This window comes from Argiope bruennichi, chromosome 8 (assembly GCF_947563725.1).
Source record: "Argiope bruennichi chromosome 8, qqArgBrue1.1, whole genome shotgun sequence".
Classification (NCBI taxonomy): domain Eukaryota; kingdom Metazoa; phylum Arthropoda; class Arachnida; order Araneae; family Araneidae; genus Argiope; species Argiope bruennichi.
This window is the reverse complement of record NC_079158.1, coordinates 3,495,688-3,515,812: the sequence shown is the minus strand read 5'-3', so window position 1 is coordinate 3,515,812 and position 20,125 is coordinate 3,495,688.

Genomic DNA, 20,125 nt, shown 5'->3' with positions numbered 1-20,125 from the left:
TTTGGTGTAAATACCATGTACCAAATTTCAGTTATTGTGTTATAGCGTTACAGAGAAACTTTGTACTTTTTTTTTTCTTTTCTTATTCTCATTGAGGTTTAAAATGGAGAAATTCGTCAAAATCTCGCGTCAATTTTTTTTAAAGATTGCAATATTTACTCTTTATTTCATTAATGAGAAGAAAAAATTAAAAATAAATAAAAACTTTATTGTTTTTTTTTAATGTTATATATTTGTTTATTGCTAGTGTTTAAAATCTGATTTCGTAGGATTTTGTTTATATTTGGGATGTACAAAGAATTATAGTTTAGTTGCTTTATATAAAACCTTATTATATAACTCTACGCTTTTTTAGTTATCGTATACATCTGTACTCAAGTACCCCTACAGACTTCCTAAGAATGGATTTCGTTCAAAATTTTAATGAAATCTTCAAATTTAGTATAAAATTCATGCACCAAATTTCGTACATGTAGCTCAAATCGTTTTTCAGTTATCATGTTCTAAAAACATGTTTCCAAACTCCGGGAGATCTGAAAAGTAGACAGTAATCAAAATCATGACTTTCAATTTACTTAAATTTTATTTAATTATTTTTTTTTTGAGAATTATAATTGTAAGTTCTATCTACATGCACAAAATTTGCTTCATGGTTTTAAGTTTGGTTGGTTCTAAATTTGTAGATTTCCATCAAATTTTGAACGAAATCCATGCTCAGGAAATCTGTATGGCCATTTGAGTAAAGGTGAACATCATAAGTACAAAACGTAATGAGATAGATTATAAGATTTTATAGAAAGCACTAAGAACATCGTCCCATATCATATTTTAAATAATATCTAAATGCGATAACTTAAATCAAAATAAACGAAATTTAAAAAACTATAATGTTTTTCTTTCTGGAGATGTTGGCCTATTTCAAAAATGTCATATAAAAGAAAAAAGACAGAGTGATATCAATGCTTCCTTCTTTGCACGAGACATCTTCAATTACTCTCATTACTATTTCAGGAAATATGTTGTCAATAGTATTAATTACAAAATGATACAAGGTGAATATAAGTGTTTCTGTATCTGACAGTGAACTTATTTCATGTCATGTTAAAATAATTGCTCATATCTGTAATTACTTCAAAAGAGGGAAATAATTTTATATTTCAATTTTCAAATCTGTCTGGGAAACTATAATTCCAATGATTTTAAATCCTAAAACTTGTTCCATATACAACTCTTTGCCTTAAAATGTTTTTTCTCCTGTATATTTTTGATACCATGCAGTTTCTACTGAACTTGATCTGTTAAAAGAGTTTAATGATGAATTTTAAAAATTACAGTAAAAATGTATCATTTACAATTTTATTATATACTATTATGGCTACTGGACCATTAACATATTTACTGTGGCTCAGACTGTTGTTTTGAGGAATAAGATATGTGATGGCTTAAAAATGAATAATTTGTTTACATTTCTACACTCAAATTTCTAAAACCATTCAATAGCAGAATTCACAAACTTGTATGATAAATGTATACTTGCATACTTCTAAAAATTCTCATCAAAAATGGTATAACAATGCAAATAAAATTATTCTAATCATTATCACTAACACAGTTTTTGCCATACATGAGAATTGTTATTAATAATAATGTTCTATATTATTATTTTAAAGTTCCTGAGTGTTGAAAGAAATTATAAATTAATGAGCATATATATATGTAGTCTCTTTCTTTGTGATTTTATTAAAATTATATGTTATTATTATAAACATTTGTACAGGACAATTATTGATAGATGTGTTTATAAGAATATATTTTCTGAAATTAAGTCACATTTTTAGAATGTGTGCAGAAGTTTTCTCTAAACATTTCACCTTTCTTATTCCATGCCATACCATTTAGATTAGTACAGCACATATAAATTTAATTACATTATACAGAAATAAACAAATATTAAAAGTAAAGAATCTTTTTAATAAAACAATATCATTTTTAATATTTGCTTATTTTTGTATAATGCTTTTGAAATTGCTAACATAATTTGAAGAAGAGTAATGATTTTTTGTCAATTTTCCGTGTATACTTCAAGTAACAAAGCATATACTGATACAAATCTTTAAATGAAGTATTTTTTAGATTTTAAATTTAAAAAAAAACTCAAATAATCATAAAATTTAATTCTTTTTTTATTGGTTCTTTTATAATATATAACTATCGTTTGATCTAAAGAAAACATTTTTTTCATTTAATATATTATATATTTACATATTATTAAAATTATTTTACTGTCAGAAACAGAGAAAGCACATCACTTCTGATCCATTTTTTTAAAAAAATAATCTCTATTATAATAATAATAAAAATGAATGTATGTGTGTTACTCTCTACAGGCCACATCATTTGACCTACAGTGTCAAATTTGGGACATAATTGAAATTAAGTACAACCAATATCCTGACAAACCAGCCATGTTGGCGAAGACATCCAATAAATTTGATAATTTTAAATTCTAACATGATTTTTGTATTGGGTATATTTCTATACTAAACTCAGATGAATAAAATCACAGCTTTTGGCATTTATACTTTATTTAGATGAGCTTGATTTTACAATGATCAAATTCTGATTAATATATAGAGTTCTAAAACATCATAAAATCCTATGATTTACAAATTTTTTCAGCAAATAAAAATATTAAAAATTATTTTTATTAATAACTAACATTTTCATTTCAAATCATAATTTATATATATATATATAACTATCGAATAAATAAAAGGTATTTTAAGTTACAGAAATAATTTTATTGTAATTGTTCTTCTAAATAATATGTTTCATTTTTTATTTCATAGATACGTGTTAAGAATTACATTTTCCTAGATTTAGTTTTTTTGTGAGCCTATTAGTTTTAGTTTCTTTGTAGTCTATTAATTTGAGCTTTTGTTAACATGGTAGCAAAACATGGAAAGATCATTTTTTTTCTTCATACAAGCATAACACATTTTTGTTTTGTGTGTGTATGCATGCATAGAAACATATCATTGAAACACATGTTTAAATTATTTAACAAATGACTGCAAATTGAAAAAAATTATTTTTTGTTGTTGTCATATTTAAAGGTTATTGCCAAAAACAAAGACAACAAAAAAAGATGTACAAATAAGATAGAGAAAGTAAATACAGCTTTTAAGTTGGCTGTTAATTAATAAGTTTATAAATAACAAGAAAATGTAACAATTTTAATAAAAAATTATTACATTTTCAATTCCTATTAGAGGATAATTTCAGATGCAAATGAAAACCACATTAGTTGAATTTTCATTTCCGATTACTCAGAAAATTTGCAGTACATTTCAGCTCACATTAAATAAAGCTTCCCACATTTAAAAAGATTCTTGAATATTCATGAAAATTAGTCCTCCATTTCAATTTCAATGTGGAATTGATTACTTCAACTGAATCTAAAATACTTAAAAGGAACTTTCCTAAAAGTTTAAAGATTACGAGAAAGCCTGAAAATATCTAGACAATCACCTAAACCCAATTCCTTTATTAGAAGACAAAATAAATAAAATGGGATTTTTAATAATGCAAGCAACAACATGAATACTTAAAAATTTTTTTCAACCCTTCAAGCACATAAAAAAGCACACACTTCAATATCTAGAATTCACATATTATCTTTTAAGTTATATTACAGATTAAAATTCCAAATACTTACCAGGAAGTTGGGTTCTCCATTCTCACATCAATGCAACACTGATAATTCGCATTTGATTGTTACTGAAACAAACAAGGATTTTTCCTAAAAGTTAAAAGCTTAAATGAAAGCTAGAAAATGTCTGGACAATCACTTAAACGCAACCATTGGGAATTTTATTATATTTAAAGTTTAAAATATTAATGGTGTACGGTCCAATTCCAATTATTTTTAATTACTTAAAGAAATGTATTGAGTATACAATGCTGAAAATGTGTATTCAAAACAAAACTAGCATTTTAAAAATTTATGCTTGCAGTGATTTGTACAAACATTAATGCTCTAAAACAAGTATATTGAAATTTTCAGTCAATGATAAATTGTTTAATTTTTGATACACATATTAACTAATATAGACACCACAATTAAAATCATCTATTTGCTTTACATGACGTGGAAAAACAATCTGCCAGTGGCTATTTGAATCGAGCGAATAATTTAACAACAGTTTATTAATGTTGAGGTATCCTTATCTGGCTTATAACAAAATGGGTCCAAATATTTAAATATTTTATTTTTCAAATCAGCTATAATTAATGTCCAATGGGAATTTAAATTTACAGGAATTATAAGAAAATCAAAATGTGCTATTTCTCGAATCCAAGGAAATTGAAGAATGTTTTTTTGACTAAAAACCAAAAGAGAGTGTAAAGATTCTATAGCTTTGAAATTTGTGAATCTTCTAGTTAATATAAAATTAAACACATCAATACCTGAATCGTATAGCCAACCTTTGATGATATTGATTAAGGATATTTTTCTTCTTTGACAACAACATATGGATCTAAAGATTTTAACATATAAAATGAAAGATCAATATTATTAATTAGTTAATATTATAGTAGTAGGATTTGTGACATTAATGTTATTAAATCTATGAAACACATCAAGATTAACACATTTAGAATTTTTAACATTAAAGGATTTCATATCTGCCTCTTTCTCAAAAAGATTATTAGGTCCATCAAGAAGTCCTTCATTTAATTTTTGCTTGTTATTGCAATTTTCATGGGCTGAGTAGTTTCTTTCTTTTTCTACGAGAAGTTTTAAACTTAATCTCAGGATTAATTTTTTCATTAGGTGCAACAGAAGCCAGATTATTTTTAAGACTCAAAACCCCAAGCATACCAGCTACTAAATTATTCAAACAACTAACTACATTATTGAACATGATTTCGTTAATCTGAGGAATTTCTATTAATTGTAATATTTCGGAATATAACTTTTTGAACTCGTCCTCCTTTTATCTGTCTCGGTAGATAACATGTTGGGATTTAATTTTTCACTTAAAATATCAGAATTAATTGTAAAATTTTTCTTCATCAAATTTATGAAAGTCATCAGTTGTATACATATTAGGTTTCTAAGACATTAAATGAATTTTATGTATGTGCTTACACAAGTTGCTGCAGTCTTTGAAAGAGCAATGATACAAATGACTGCACAATGCCGCACAATTAATATTTGAACATTTAAAGCTGCAATGATCCAATAAAACACAAGTATCTGCAATTTTTCTTACCAAATATATCTTTCCTTTTACAGATTGAGATTTAAAATTCCAATGATTGTCATATTCAATGATATCTATATTCTGAATCTTTACAGGTCTGTCATGTTTCTCTTTAACAGTTTTAGTGAACTTGGAATGAGTAGGAATATTATTAATAACATTACAAGAATATTTTAAAAATCGATCCCTTTCCATTTTCAAAAGAGTTGAAACAAGATCATCTATTCGCCTATTATACTTACACTCAAGATATATTGTTTTTAGCTGATTGTGAAAAGATTCGTAATAATTGTTAGTTGGTATTACCATGTGGAAATCGCATGTGCAGTCGATTAACATTGAAAGTTTATTTTCAAAATTTCAGACACTTCCTTCATTATTTTTAATAACTCGTGTAACATTTATTGACGGCAAAACTTATAGCATATTTTTGAAGTTAACTGCCTTTTCCAAGCACGAAAAACATAATAGTAGATGTTTTATATTTGGACCAAATACAGAATTAAATGCTTTAAAGGAATAACCATCATCATCAGTCATTACAGTATTTACATTCAGATCAGGAATAAGACAATGTAAACTTGAAAATAAAGCAATTAAGGTATGGTAATATAAATTATTAGGGAAAAAATGTGCAACTGGATAACCTTCACCATACTCATCCTGAACATGGAGAGAAAGAAGATAAAAGTCAAAAGTTTGTGCCAATACAATACAAATACTTTGTATCAATACAAAGAATTTTATCTGAATGCTTAACTAACATATCCTTTTGTGCTTTAGTCCGTAAACATAAAGCAAAAGAACTTTCACAATTTGGCAAATTATCTAAATGTGCAGGGCTCCAAATTATTTTTGACTTCTGAAAAGAAAAAATTAAAATAGGATTGTATGGCTCTTTCCTTAATTCCTCTACTATACAAGAAACAGACATGGCATCATTGGCTGGCTGAATTGAACTGTGCAAGTGCCTTAAATATTTCTGCATAGTTTTACGAGATATGGTTTCCTTTTTAGGTAAAAAATTTCTATTATCTCGACATCCTACATCACCACGTAATAAACTTACAATTTTTGCAATGGGAAAGGAAAGTAATAAGTAAGATTTAATTAAATCACATGAACTTTCCTTAAGGGTTTGATATTTAGTGTTCTTGTAACAAACTTGACAGTTATGAATGGAATAATATATAACCTATATGAAATTCTTCTGCTCATATACGCAAATCTTAATGGGGCAACTTATACTAAAAGTAATTATCCCCTTTTTATTTTTACGTTTACCATTTCCTTCTGCCCTCGAATGAAAAAACCTCTATGGATGAAAAAATTGACATGAATAATAATAGAATGTTTTCTCACAGCATATTTTTTTACCAGCTGATTTTTAAAAATAAATATGAGTACTAATAGTTTCAGATTCTAACCAAATTTTAAAACTTGTCCTAGAATTGAAAGAATAAGTTTTGATGTTTTTAATGTCATGCACAACATTAAGATGCTTATTTAAATTACATACACTAACATAAGCTTTATTACATTCTGTTCAAAAATACGATTCATGCTTCCTGTTGCTGGTACAATTTTTATTTGTGTTCATTACTGCTATAAAATTGACCACGCTCTAGACACAACTGAGGAGAATTTTCACATTTATCAGTTAAATATTGATTATCTAAAGTTGTCTCGACGCACTAAACATAATTACATTTTTTTACAATTTCTGCTTGAGAACTAACACTATCCTCCAATGAATTATTACAATTGCGTTTTGGCACAGTTAAAAAATTAAAAACCTTTGGTTTACAGCATTTTAAATGATTTGCAAAAGAGGATCTTGAGGAATAAGATTTTAAGCATACCTCACATTCTTTATGATAAGTATTCTTAACATGATTAACTAAGAACTGTCTTTCAACAAATATAAAATAATTTGAGAAATTATAAGAATTTCTTTGTTATACTCAATTCCCAATGTTTATCTGGAGATTAATGTAAAAAATAATTATAATTTTATCATCAGTATTATCATTTGACATCGTAGATGCCTGCTTTTGAATGGCAAATGTTGTCAAAGGCAAACAATTATGTGCAATGCTGAAATACACAGCAAATTATTGTCAAATTCTAAATTTTTAAAAATTACTTGAAGTAATCTTGAAAAATAGTAAATATATGATAACCTGAAAAAAAAAAGGGAGGCACAGAAGTTCAAAGCAAATTAAATCATAAAAGGAGAAGATTTGACTTTACTTATTTACAATAGATCAACATTTATAATTAATAAAAAAACAGCATCTAAACTTTTTCATAGTTGTTGTTAACTAATACCTTAATAGTCCAATAAAATAATAAATTAACAGAGTCTACAAATATTATATATTTATTATTATATAAATGAATAATTAACATTTGATAATATTAAATTTAACTGTGTTAAGTATAACACTCATGAATATTAGACAACATTCAGTCACACAGCCTGATACTATAATTATTTCCATATTTTAGCCTATGTGCAAACATTGTTTCAGAAATCAATTTAAAATCATAAACAATTCAGAAAATTTACTGAATTTCATATTTAAAAATCTTAAAAATAATTTTCTTAAAAGGTCAATGTGTGAGGCCGATGAAAAAAAAAAGGAAAAGTACAGACGAATGGAAAAACAAATATTTAAAATTTTTTTTACTTTCTGATGACTGATCAACGAAAGGGAAAAAAAAGAGCTAGGAACATGTAGATGGTTCCAAGCATAGCTTAATTGTATAATGTTCTATTTAAAGATATATTAAACAAAACTCAATTTATCATTAATATGAAATCATATTAAACTATATTTCAGATAATATTTACCAAGAATCTAATATGGATTATTAATACGTCTACAAAATACAAATCTTAGAGAAAGAAATAAAATAAGGATTCGAATTCATAATACTATAATTAATATTCAAGCTTAAATGAATTTTATAGAAAAAGTCCATCATCAATCAGAGAAACATTAATTCTTTAAATGAAGAAACAAATCAACACATAAAAGATTATATGATACTGATAATATGTTACTGATAATATGAAAATCATGGTACAATACACTACATTATTTAATTTCAATGATTTTTATATAATTATTTAATTTTCTAGATACAGAAATGTAGGAAAAACATGTTACAAAATGCTCTCATAATGATTTTAACGCTGTATCATAATTATCTGCCTACTGTCTCCCTTTAGATTAATTTTTTAATTATCTCTTTATTTTTATTTTTTAAATAATTTTTTGCATTTTCTATTAGGTTACTTTTTTATTTGAGTTATGAATCAGTTATCTTTCTTCATTAGCAATACTGAAACACTTTTTAAAGGATATTGAAAATACTAATATAATAGTTGACATATCTTTCACTAAAATGAAATAAGTATGGATAACTTCCTATACTCTAACTCGATACTATTAATGCATTAATCATCAAAATGCCCATAAGATAAGTTTAAATATCAGTAATTGAAAATGATTAATACAAATTACATCATTCAGAAAATATTCTAGAATATGGATTAAAAATATTTACTTAAACTCATGCAATCTTATCAATCAGATAAGAGTCAATCAAATAAAAATACAGTCCCCGCCAATAATGAAATGATTAAAACTATATTTTATAGCATTTTTTGTGAAAAGAAGTAATTGATGTAACAGAGAAAACTAATAGACACACAAAAACAAATGTAAAATAAAGAAAGAGATAATATCAATATAGACACTCAAACTTTAGAAGAGCTCACGCTTTGTTAAAAATTAGTAACTACATTAGTAACTTTAGTAATTTAATTTTCAACATTGGAAATCTACTCAGCATTTTATTTAACGATGTTAAGTAGCATTTGAATTGTTTTTTTTTCTAGTGTCATGGCTTGAGAACAGTATAAAAAAATAAAAAATTTATGTTTTTATTTCAATTGCTTTAGATGTTAAATTAAATCCCAAATCTGAGCTTTTGAAATAACTATAGTTATCCCTTTGTTTTGTAGCATTTTTATTGATACGTAAACTTGTCTTGTTTAAAAGTAACTGTAACACTGCTTCAATTACTTGGTTGAAACCTCATTGCTGTCAGTGATGGTATACTACTCTGCAAATTTCTTTTCTATAACATTGCGAAGATGTTTGATTCTTCAATAACTGGACCGTAGATTTAACTCTGAAAAGGCCCATATAAACAGTAAATATTCTATTAAAGAAAGTTTTGTGGCAAGAATTTTCAAATGACACTCCCATTAAGTCACCGTAGCCTTCTAAATAATTTAATGCAGCTGAATTTCGGTCCCTTTTAAAAGCAGTACGAAACTTATTTTGGAAACGAATTCGTAAAAAAAGCTACCTTAACTTCCACAGGAGAAGGAAATCAGATCTTCGCCCTACATGGAGGATATTTAAGGAAATCAAATTTCGATGAAGTCCCTTTAAAAAAATTAATGAATAAAACATGCAAGAAATAAGACATAGATCGCCAAAGAAACAATTGAATGTCGATTTTAAATAAAAAATAACTGATATTTTTGCATCTGCTTTGAGGAAACTTTATTTATTAAAATATTTATAGACAAGAAAAAAAAATTTTCCAACTAAAAATTTCAGCAAACTCCATTAATTTAGAACAAAATCTTTCGATGATTATTGATTAATAATTTTGATTATACTAATAATTATATGTATTATTTGAATACTTGTTTTAAATTCAAATGTCTCTTTAAAAAGAAACATCAAACATTTTCATTTTTATTATCGATTGTTGCAATATTTGCTATGAAATAGCGTAGAAAATGAAGGTAAGCATATGAAAGTGTAACGTGCAAGATATTTTAAAACCCTCCAAATAAATAAAAACTTCAAGGTATTCAATTTTTCCAATAATTATTAAAAACCAAGTTTTTGCTTCAGAAATATATTAAAAGGAAATTACTCCAAAATTAGAACACCCCATTCGGAATTACCCCAAAATTAGAACATTTACATTTGTGACCTGTTTGAGGAGGGTGGTTTTTATTTACAAAGGAAACATTGCAATATCTTTCAGATAATCGGGTAAAAAGTAATTTTAAAGTAAAGGTAAAAGTACGGAAACTTTGCAAAATAATCTTAGTATTGGACTTAAGAATACTAGTAAACTAATATAGACAGCGCCGTGTCTAATAAAAAAAACATTATTTTAAATTAAATCTTATATGGAAATTAAAAAAGCCAGCTGGAGTTATCTCCCCAAAACATCATTAAGCTATAATAAGGGCGTTATCCCTTTCCCTATTCCCACATAAAATTGCGGATCTTGGATAAAAGTTTGTATCATTATTATAGCATTCGCAAAGAACGGTCATGAAATATAAATCTTTGGCGTAAATTTAGTGTTTCTACTGAATTTATCGTCTGATTTTCGACGGTTTTTTTAGAAGGATTACTCCATAGCATGAGGTTAATAGAAACCGGAAATCAAATTTGTGTTTTAGATTAATTTTTTTCCCCAATTCATTGAAAACAAAATTTGATACAAAACTATAATTGTAGTCACAAATTCAAAGAGCAATTAGAGTTTACATGCTTGTGAAAATTATATTTCTAATATACATTCAACTGACTGATTTGGTTCTGGATGTGATAGATATCTATCTATACATAACATCTTAAATCTTGTATCTAAATTTTATCCCTCCGGCTCTATTCCTTTTATTATGCTAATTTATATTCGCACAGCTGGACAGATAGACTATATCTGAATGGAATTTCGAACAAAATTCGGTAGAAAACCAATTTGGTGTAAATACCATCAACCAAATTTCATTTGTCGAGCTCTAAGCGCTATTGAGTTATCGCGTTCTAGGACACAAAAACAAACAGAAAAACGTTAAACCATTTTTTTTTCACTCATTGAGGTTTAAAATGCAGAGATTCGTCAAAATCTCGCGTCAAATTTTTTAAAGATTGTAATACTTACTAAGAATACGAGTAGATTCTGCGCATGTGTGCGAACTTGACTCTTGAATTTCCGATTAAATATAGAAATATTTTGAAATTAAATATAGTTTTGAAATATATGATTTGTAATAATTAATCATAACTGCATGAATAATTGAGAAATATAGGTAAAAATTAAAAAAAAAAGTTACAAAATTATTTGTCGCTCTAGAGATTCGAACTGAAGACCAGCAAAATAAAATGACACATCCTACCGATCTGGCCACCAAGTCTCGTACCACGAGAGTGTCTGCAGGGTCTAAGAACCTCATTACGACTCGGCAAAAAATTTTAAGTACAGTGTAAATCTGGTTTTAAAAGCACAATGCTAAGAATACGGGTAGATTCTGCGCATGTGCGCGAACTTGATTCTTGAATTTCCGATTAAATATAGAAATATTTTGAAATTAAATATAGTTTTGAAATATATGATTTGGAATTATTCATCATAACTGCATGAATAATTGAGAAATATAGGTAAAATTTTTTTTAAAAAAAAGAAACATTACAAAATTATTTGTCGCTCTCGAGATTCGAACAGAAGACCAGAAAAATACAATAGCACATCCTGCCGATCTAGCCAACAAGTCTCGTTCCTAGAGAGCGTCTGAAGGGTCTAAGAACCTCATTACGACTCGGCAATAAGTTTTAAGTACAGTGTAAATCTAGTTTTAAAAGCACAATGCTAAGAATACGAGTAGATTCTGCTCATGTGCGCGAACTTGACTCTTGAATTTCCGATTAAATATAGAAATATTTTGAAATTAAAAAATTGTTTTGAAATATATGATTTGGATTGATTCATAGTAACTCTATGATTAATGGAGAAATATAGATAAAATTTATTAAAAAAAAATAAAAATTACAAAATTATTTGTCGCTCTCGAGATTCGAACTGAAGACCAGCAAAATAAAATGGCACATTCTACCGATCTGTCCACCAAGTCTCGTGCCTCGAGAGCGTCTGAAGGGTCTAAGAACCTCATTACGACTTCTCCAAATTTTTAAGTACAGTGTAAATCTGGTTTTAAAAGCACAATGCTAAGAATACGAGTAGATTCTGCGCATGTGCGCGAACTTGACTGTTGAATTTCCGATTAAATATAGAAATATTTTGAAATTAAAATAGAGTTTTCAAACATATGATTTGGAATAATTCATCATAACTGCATGAATAATTGAGAAATATAGATTTAATTTATTAAAAAAAAAAAAAAAATTACAAAATTATTTGTCGCTCTCGAGATTCGAACAGGAGACCAGAAAAATACAATGGCACATCCTGCCGATCTAGCCATCAAGTCTCGTACCTCGAGAGCATCTGAAGGGTCTAGGAACCTCATTACGACTCGGCAAAAAATTTTCAGTATAGTGTAAATCTGGTTTTAAAAGCACAATGCTAAGAATAGGAGTAGATTTTGCGCATGTGCGCGAACTGGACTCTTGAATTTCCGATTAAATATAGAAATATTTTGAAATTAAAATATTGTTTTGAAATATCTGATTTGGATTTATTCATAGTTACTCTATGATTAATGGAGAAATATAGATAAAATTTATTAAAAAAAAATAAAAATTACAAAATTATTTGTCGCTCTCGAGATTCGAACTGAAGACCAGCAAAATAAAATTTCACATTCTACCGATCTGTCCACCATGTCTCGTACCTCGAGAGCGTTTGAAGGGTCTAAGAACCTCATTACGACTCGGCAAAAAATTTTAAGTACAGTGTAAATCTGGTTTTAAAAGCACAATTCTAAGAATACGAGTAGATTCTGCGCATGTGCGCGAACTTGACTCTAGAAATTTCGATTAAGTATAGAAATATTTTGAAATTAAATATAGTTTTGAAATATATGATTTGGTTATTACTCCATTAATCATAGAGTTACTATGAATCAATCCAAATCATATATTTCAAAACAATATTTTAATTTCAAAATATTTCCATATTTAATCGGAAATTAAAGAGACAAGTTCGCGCACATGCGCAGAATCTACTCGTATTCTTAAAATTGTGCTTTTAAAACCAGATTTACACTGTACTTAAAACTTATTGTCGAGTGGTAATGAGGTTCTTAGACCCTTCAAACGCTCTAGAGGTACGAGACTTGGTGGCTAGATCTTCAGGATGTGCTATTGGATTTTTCTGTTTTTCTGTTCGAATCTCGAGAGCTACAAATAATTTTGTAATTTTTATTTTTTTTAATAAATTTTATCTATATTTCTCCATTAATCATAGAGTTACTATGAATCAATCCAAATCATATATTTCAAAACAATATTTTAATTTCAAAATATTTCTATATTTAATCGGAAATTCAAGAGTCCAGTTCCCGCACATGCGCAGAATCTACTCGTATTCTTAGCATTGTGCTTTTAAAACCAGATTTACACTGTACTTAAAATTTTTTGCCGAGTCGTAATGAGATTTTTAGACCCTTCAAATGCTCTCGAGGTACGAGACTTGATGGCTAGATCGGCAGGATGTGCCATTGTATTTTTCTGGTCTCCTGTTCGAATCTCGAGAGCGACAAATAATTTTGTAATTTTTCTTTTTTTAAAAAAAATTTTACCTATATATCTCAATTATTCATGCAGTTATGATGAATTATTCCAATCCATATATTTCAAAACTATATTTAATTTCAAAATATTTCTATACTTAATCGGAATTTCTATAGTCAAGTTCGCGCACATGCGCAGAATCTACTCGTATTCTTAGCATTGTGCTTTTAAAACCAGATTTACACTGTACTTAAAAATTTTTGCCGAGTCGTAATGATGTTCTTAGACCCTTCAGACGCTCTGGAGGTACGAGACTTGGTGGCCAGATCGGTAGGATGTGTCATTTTATTTTGCTGGTCTTCAGTTCGAATCTCGAGAGCGAGAAATAATTTTGTAATTTTTATTTTTTTTAATAAATTTTATCTATATTTCTCCATTAATCATGGAGTTACTGTGAATCAATCCAAATCATATATCTCAAAACAATATTTTAATTTCAAAATATTTGTATATTTAATCGGAAATTCAACAGTCAAGTTCGCACACATGCGCAGAATTTACTCGTATTCTTAGCATTGTGCTATTAAAACCAGATTTACATTGTACTTAAGATTTTTTGCCGAGTCGTAATAAGGTTCTTAGACCCTTCAGATGCTCTCGAGCTACGAGACTTGATGGCTAGTTCGGCAAGATGTGTCATTGTATTTTTCTGGTCTAATGTTCGAATCTCGAGAGCGACAAATAATTTTGTAATTTTTCTTTTTTTTAAATAAATTTTATCTATATTTCTCAATTATTCATGCAGTTATGATGCATTATTCCAAATCATATGTTTGTAACTCTATTTTAATTTCAAAATATTTCTATATTTAATCGGAATTTCTAGAGTCAAGTTCGCGCACATGCGCAGAATCTACTCGTATTCTTAGCATTGTGCTTTTAAAACCAGATTTACACTGTACTTAACATTTTTTGCCGAGTCGTAATGAGGTTCTTAGACCCTTCAGACGCTCTCGAGGTACGAGATTTGGCGGCTAGATCGGTAGGATGTGTCATTTTATTTTGCTGGTCTTCAGTTTGAATCTCGAGAGCGAGAAATAATTTTGTAATTTTTATTTTTTTTAATAAATTTTATCTATATTTCTCCATTAATCATAGAGTTACTATGAATCAATCCAAATCATATATTTCAAAACAATATTTTAATTTCAAAATATTTCTATATTTAATCGGAAATTCAAGAGTCAAGTTCGCACACATGCGCAGAATCTACTCGTATTCTTAGCATTGTGCTTTTAAAACCAGATTTACACTGTACTTAAAATTTTTTGCCGAGTCGTAATGAGATTTTTAGACCCTTCAAATGCTCTCGAGTTACGAGACTTGATGGCTAGATCGGCAGGATGTGCCATTGTATTTTTCTGGTCTCCTGTTCGAATCTCGAGAGCGACAAATAATTTTGTAATTTTTCTTTTTTTAAAAAAAATTTTACCGATATATCTCAATTATTCATGCAGTTATGATGAATTATTCCAATCCATATATTTCAAAACTATATTTAATTTCAAAATATTTCTATACTTAATCGGAATTTCTAGAGTCAAGTTCGCGCACATGCGCAGAATCTACTCGTATTCTTAGCATTGTGCTTTTAAAACCAGATTTACACTGTACTTAAAATTTTTTGCCGAGTCGTAATGAGGTTCTTAGACCCTTCAGACGCTCTCGAGGTACGAGACTTGGTGGCCAGATCGGTAGGATGTGTCATTTTATTTTGCTGGTCTTCAGTTCGAATCTCGAGAGCGAGATATAATTTTGTAATTTTTATTTTTTTTAATAAATTTTATCTATATTTCTCCATTAATTATAGAGTTACTATGAATCAATCCAAATCATATATTTCAAAACAATATTTTAATTTCAAAATATTTCTATATTTAATCGGAAATTCAACAGTCAAGTTCGCACACATGCGCAGAATCTACTCGTATTCTTAGCATTGTGCTATTAAAACCAGATTTTCACTGTACTTAAAATTTTTTGCCGAGTCGTAATGAGATTTTTAGACCCTTCAGACGCTCTCGAGGTACGAGACTTGGCGGACTGATCGTTAGGTTGTGCCATTATATTTTTCTGGTCTTCAGTTCGAAACTCGAGAGCGACAAATAATTTTTTAATTTTTATTTTTTTTTAATAAATTTTATCTGTATTATTCAATTATGCATGGAGTTATGATGAATTATTCCAAATCATATATTTCAAAACTATATTTTAATTTCAAAATATTTCTATATTTAATCGGAATTTCTAGAGTCAAGTTCGCGCACATGCGGAGAATCTACTCGTATTCTTATCATTGTGCTTTTAAAACCAGATTTACACTGTACTTAAAACTTATTGCCGAGTCGTAATGAGATTTTTAGACCCTTCAGACGCTCTCGAGGTACGAGACTTGGTGCACAGATCGTTAGGATGTGCCATTATATTTTTCTGGTCTTCAGTTCGAAACTCGAGAGCGACAAATAATTTTGTAATTTTTATTTTTTTTTAATAAATTTTATCTATATTATTCAATTATGCATGGAGTTATGATGAATTATTCTAAATCATATATTTCAAAACTATATTTTAATTTCAAAATATTTCTATATTTAATCGGAATTTCTAGAGTCAAGTTCGCACACATGCGCAGAATCTACTCGTATTCTTAGCATTGTGCTTTTAAAACGAGATTTACACTGTACTTAAAACTTATTGCCGAGTCCTAATGAGGTTCTTAGACCCTTCAGACGCTCTCGAGGTACGAGACTGGGTGGACAGATCGTTAGGATGTGCCATTATATTTTTCTGGTCTTCAGTTCGAATCTCGAGGGCGACAAATAATTTTCTAATTTTTATTTTTTTTAATAAATTTTATCTATATTTCTCCATTAATCATAGAATTACTATGAATCAATCCAAATCATATATTTTAAAACCAAAATTTTAATTTCAAAATATTTCTATATTTAATCGGAAATTCAAGAGTCAAGTTCGCACACATGCGCAGAATCTACTCGTATTATTAGCATTGTGCTTTTAAAACGAGATTTACACTGTACTTAAAACTTATTGCCGAGTCGTAATGAGGTTCTTCTACTCGTATTCTTAGCATTGTGCTTTTAAAACCAGATTTACACTGTACTTAAAACTTATTGCCGAGTCGTAATGAGGTTCTTAGACCCTTCAGACGCTCTCGAGGTACGAGACTTGGTGGCTAAATCGGCAGGATGTGCCATTGCATTTTTCTGATCTTCTGTTCGAATCTCGAGAGCGACAAATAATTTTGTAATTTTTCTTTTTTTAATAAATTTTATCTCTATTTCTCCATTAATCATAGAGTTACTATGAATCAATCCAAATCATATATTTCAAAACAACATTTTAATTTCAAAATATTTCTATATTTAATCGGAATTTCAAGAATCAAGTTCGCGCACATGGGCAGAATCTACTCGTATTCTTAGCATTGTGCTTTTAAAACCAGATTTACACTGTACTTAAAACTTATTGCCGAGTCGTAATGAGGTTCTTAGACCCTTCATACGCTCTCGTGGTACGAGACTTGGTAGCTAGATCGGCAGGATGTGCCATTGTATTTTTCTGGTCTTCTGTTCGAATCTCGAGAGCGACAAATAATTTTGTAATTTTTCTTTTTTTTAAATAAATTTTATCTATATTTCTCAATTATTCATGCACTTATGATGAATTATTCCATATCATATATTTGAAAACTCTATTTTAATTTCAAACTATTGTTATATTTAATCGGAATTTCAAGAGTCATGTTCGCGCACATGCACAGAATCTACTCGCATTCTTAGCATTGTGCTTTTAAATCCTGATTTACACTGTACTTAAAACTTATTGCCGAGTCGTAATGAGGTTCTTAGACCCTTCAGACGCTCTCGAGTTACGAGACTTGGTAGCTAGATCGGCAGGATGTGCCATTGTATTTTTCTGGTCTTCTGTTCGAATCTCGAGAGCGACAAATAATTTTGTAATTTTTCTTTTTTTTAATAAAATTTATCTCTATTTCTCCATTAATCATAGAGTTACTATGAATCAATCCAAATCATATATTTCAAAACAATATTTTAATTTCAAAATATTTCTATATTTAATCGGAATTTCAAGAATCAAGTTCGCGCACATGCGCAGAATCTACTCGTATTCTTAGCATTGTGCTTTTAAAACCAGATTTACACTGTACTTAAAACTTATTGCCGTGTCGTAGTGAGGTTCTTACACCCTTCAGATGCTTTCGCGGCACGAGACTTGGTGCCTAGATCTTCAGGATGTGCCATTGCATTTTTATGGTCTTCTGTTCGAATCTCGAGAGCGACAAATAATTTTGTAATTTTTCTTTTTTTAAAATAAATTTTATCTATATTTCTCAATTATTCATGCACTTATGATGAATTATTTCATATCATATATTTGGAAACTCTATTTTAATTTCAAAATATTTCTATATTTAATCGGAATTTCAAGAATCAAGTTCGCGCACATGCGCAGAATCTACTCGTATTCTTAGCATTGTGCTTTTAAAACCAGATTTACACTGTACTTAAAACATATTGCCGAGTCGTAATGAGGTTCTTAGACCCTTCAGACGCTCTCGAGGTACGAGACTTGGTGGCTAGATCGGCAGGATGTGCCATTGCATTTTTCTGGTCTTCTGTTCGAATCTCAAGAGCGACAAATAATTTTGTAATTTTTCTTTTTTTAATAAATTTTATCTCTATTTCTCCATTAATCATAGAGTTACTATGAATCAATCCAAATCATATATTTCAAAACAATATTTTAATTTCAAAATATTTCTTTATTTAATCGGAATTTCAAGAATCAAGTTCGCGCACATGGGCAGAATCTACTCGTATTCTTAGCATTGTGCTTTTAAAACCAGATTTACACTGTACTTAAAACTTATTGCCGAGTCGTAATGAGGTTCTTAGACCCTTCATACGCTCTCGTGGTACGAGACTTGGTAGCTAGATCGGCAGGATGTGCCATTGTATTTTTCTGGTCTTCTGTTCGAATCTCGAGAGCGACAAATAATTTTGTAATTTTTCTTTTTTTTAAATAAATTTTATCTATATTTCTCAATTATTCATGCACTTATGATGAATTATTCCATATCATATATTTGAAAACTCTATTTTAATTTCAAAATATTGTTATATTTAATCGGAATTTCAAGAGTCATGTTCGCGCACATGCACAGAATCTACTCGCATTCTTAGCATTGTGCTTTTAAATCCTGATTTACACTGTACTTAAAACTTATTGCCGAGTCGTAATGAGGTTCTTAGACCCTTCAGACGCTCTCGAGTTACGAGACTTGGTAGCTAGATCGGCAGGATGTGCCATTGTATTTTTCTGGTCTTCTGTTCGAATCTCGAGAGCGACAAATAATTTTGTAATTTTTCTTTTTTTTAATAAAATTTATCTCTATTTCTCCATTAATCATAGAGTTACTATGAATCAATCCAAATCATATATTTCAAAACAATATTTTAATTTCAAAATATTTCTATATTTAATCGGAATTTCAAGAATCAAGTTCGCGCACATGGGCAGAATCTACTCGTATTCTTAGCATTGTGCTTTTAAAACCAGATTTACACTGTACTTAAAACTTATTGCCGAGTCGTAATGAGGTTCTTAGACCCTTCAGACGCTCTCGAGTTACGAAATTTGGTAGCTAGATCGGCAGGATGTGCCATTGTATTTTTCTGGTCTTCTGTTCGAATCTCGAGAGCGAAAAATAATTTTGTAATTTTTCTTTTTTTTAAATAAATTTTATCTATATTTCTCAATTATTCATGCACTTATGATGAATTATTTCATATCATATATTTGAAAACTCTATTTTAATTTCAAAATATTTCTATATTTAATCGGAATTTCAAGAATCAAGTTCGCGCACATGCGCAGAATCTACTCCTATTCTTAGCATTGTACTATTAAAACCAGATTTACACTGTACTTAAAACTTATTGCCGAGTCGTAATGAGGTTCTTAGACCCTTCAGACGCTCTCGAGGTACGAGACTTGGTGGCTAGATCGGCAGGATGTGCCATTGCATTTTTATGGTCTTCTGTTCGAATCTCGAGAGCGACAAATAATTTTGTAATTTTTCTTTTTTTTTTTTAATAAATTTTATCTCTATTTCTCCATTAATCATAGAGTTACTATGAATCAATCCAAATCATATATTTCAAAACAATATTTTAATTTCAAAATATTTCTATATTTAATCGAAATTTCAAGAATCTAGTTCGCGCA